We start from the raw sequence: 3,385 nt of genomic DNA, 5'->3' as shown, positions 1-3,385 counted from the left end.
AGGATATAGTAGTTTTCTTTTACGCAAACAGTTAATCTTACCTTAGCTTACGTTTCAATGCCTGTCAGACATCGTCCTCAGAGCTTCTAACTGGAATTTCGCTACTCCTCTCCTCTATCTATTACTTACGCCCCCTCACAGTCAATGACGCAGTTATTCCTGGCAATGTGGTCCGTGACCAAGGGTTTTTTTGTCCTCTCTTTGTACCTGTCTTTTTCTGAGATCTATATTTATCTGATAGTGTTCAGGCTGTCAGCCATTTTCCTTTATGCGTTCCTAAAGTATGGTCCCAAAGGTAATAGAGAAGACAACAGACGTATATGGTAAATTACAGAAGCAGCCTAGAAAAGGAAGGCAATCCCGGTGATGAACCGTGACGAGAGGGGGGGGGGTCACACTCAGCCACCTTTCGAATTGTGTTGTCGTTGCCAAAGCGCCACCTACATATAGCGGCGAGAAGCAGAACTCCAGTTAGAAGCTCTGCGGAAAAATTCTGACATCGAAACGTCAGCGAAAGGTGAGATAAACTGGATGTCTAACAGCAAACTCCTATATCCTGTGACCAACCAACCTGTGAATCTATCATCTGTCATCATGTCAGCCGGTACATCAGTGGCCCAAACGTAATAGAGAAATATTGATATCCAGTCCCGTGACTAATAAATATAATTGTATAATGTACATAATATCGACAACTGTGATAACATGAAACGATATACCAACAAGATAAAGAAAGACACTACAAAGGATCAAGGCGGTGCATCCTCAAAAGACATGAGCTTGACTTATACAAGTAACGATTTGGATTGTTGTCATTTCGATTCCCAGAATAGCCACAGACCGTGTCTGAAATGGAATAAATCATCCTATGTGGGTCAGTGATTAAGGTGCCGACATTCCGTCAACGCAAGGTAATGACTGTCATATATAACCATGTTGGATTATACATTTCTACAGTTAAAGTCCTCAAAACATTTCAGAGATTTCAACGTTAAATGGACTGAATTGAAATACCTAATATTTGAGGGCGTCTTTGAATAACTCTTTTCTTCTTCAGATTTTGCTTAAGATAGCAACTTCTATGCTGAAATTGACCATTTAGACTAGAGAACCACATTTTGACTGGTGGCGCTCTTCTCAACGTTGACAAACTATTCTGTTAGTTTCTACTTTGGTATTTAGTGAAATGAGAATAGATGAGACACCTAAAACCTGCATACCTTCCTTGTGAAACAAGTTATCACCTTGTAAATGTTTGTCTACTGCTAGCCTGGATTCCATACCCCAACCTCAAGATATATCTTTCGTGTTGGGGTCTGGCAACATGGCTGTAGAAAGGTTCTCGAAGGCCCGTTGATCAGTGGGAGGAGAACCTAGGATTGATGACCACTCTCACCACAGGTAGCCAGCTACAACACACCACAGTTGGTCAGCAGGCTATCACAGTAGCGAATCAGCTACGTTATGGATTCAAAAAGGACAGTTGGGGGTCTTTAACCAATCATGGCAGGGGTGTAATTACCTCCTACTGATCCTGTGTTGTTCTATTGGTGGGGTTTTTTGCCCACTATAAGGTGCAAAATTGAGAAGAGTTCCTATCCCATCCGCCCAGACCCCTGCACGATAGATACTTGAGATCGGGCTGGGGTTTGGTAACCAGGCTAGTCTACTGCCGAAACCTAAGCACAAGAACAACCAGGCAAAGCACAAGCAATCAACTTGCAATCAACTTGCTGTCCTTAACCCCAGCGAAAAACCTTCAGAAGAGCCTTCGCCTACCGTAGACCCGTCATCTGGAACAGCCTACCACCAGACATACGCACAGCCACAACTCTGGCTTCCTTTAAGACACTCTTCAAGCAACTCCAAGTGACTCCTCAATAAAAGCGGTCTGTGGGTCGATTTGAGCTTTCATGAATAAACAAACGAATAAACAAACAAACCCTTCGGCCTGATAACAAACAACTATCATGATTTGATTGTACACCTTCGTCTAATAAACCAAGAACTATTTGAAGGTGGTCGCAGCACGAGTGATAGCAATGAGAACATGTACAAAAAAGCAAATACGCCATATTGGCACACAGAGATACAGAAAATGGTTAGATTCACAGGGCCATTGGCGAAAATGATATGGTGAATACTTCACCACGTCGGTGGGTACTGAAGGTTATAAAGAGGCTATTTTACACAAGGATTGGTGGGTAAAGACAACGTTTTGGTTGTGTGGTAGAACGCTTTTCTCCTCTATGCGTTCATATACCAAATACTTTTGGTTAACCCTTGCAGGAGACTCAGTAATGCTCTAGGTAAAAATTCTCTCCTGGTTGACAAGGTGACATATGGAGTTATTGATGCAATGACATGTGCTTGGCCTAATCTTTTGTATGAGCATGGAATATATCTTCGATGAAAAACGTTTACCATATCATGGAAGGGAAGCACCTTGCTAAATAGCAGCAAAATTGTCTAAGCTACCGAACAATGCTCTCTAACCTTGGGATCATTCAAGATCTTTTGCCAGTGCCGCCGGTCGCTTGAGAAGGACAGTGACAATTTAAGCAAGATTTAGGAAAAATTGGGGCAGTTTCGATCCAAGATTTTGCTAACCATACAAGACATCATCTGCGATACATTAAAAACAGAATCTAAGTTTCGAGAAATACACAACCAGTACAAAGAATCAATACTGACCTTCAAGTTTTCACGGCCACCGCTAATCGTGCAAAGAAAAATCTACAGATTTTGCTACAGTGTTTACGTACGGACCAAAATAGACTTGTGCACCATTGCCATTGGTTACTATTCTAACAATGCCTGAAAAACTATTCCTTGATTAAAAGAGCAGCTGCATCAATCTCATCACAGTAAATGAGTTTTTGACGGCTCATATGTAAAGGGCATCAGTTATGTTTGACGATGCAAATTCAAAGAAGCTAAAACGGGATACGTGCGTCCCAATTCTACAAAGAATTCAAATGACGGGTCAACAAAACATTTTCAAATGTGCGTAGGACCCTCCCTAAAATGTCACATGTTGCTGAACGCTATCGCTCGACCATCTGGAGAGCAAACCGGCTTTAAACGAAACATAGACTTTAAGTAGTAATATTATCACAGAAAGAAATTATTATAAAGAGTTGCCGGGAAAGATAACCATTTATCACAGGAACGGTTTAGAATACCAGGCGCTCCTGTTCTAGCACAAAAAACACGTTGTCACCAAACCGATTCAGTCAATCTTATAGGTACACCAAAAATACATGGACTGAGTGCTGAGTATGAGAAAATTGTTTTCCGTGTCTCTGCACTGTAATGTTGGTGCTAACCCAATTATTTTAATTTCCAAAGACGCATATGTCATACGTCTTCGGAAATGAAATAT

This window comes from Branchiostoma floridae, chromosome 5 (assembly GCF_000003815.2).
Source record: "Branchiostoma floridae strain S238N-H82 chromosome 5, Bfl_VNyyK, whole genome shotgun sequence".
Classification (NCBI taxonomy): Eukaryota; Metazoa; Chordata; class Leptocardii; order Amphioxiformes; family Branchiostomatidae; genus Branchiostoma; species Branchiostoma floridae.
This window is presented reverse-complemented; position numbering follows the sequence as displayed.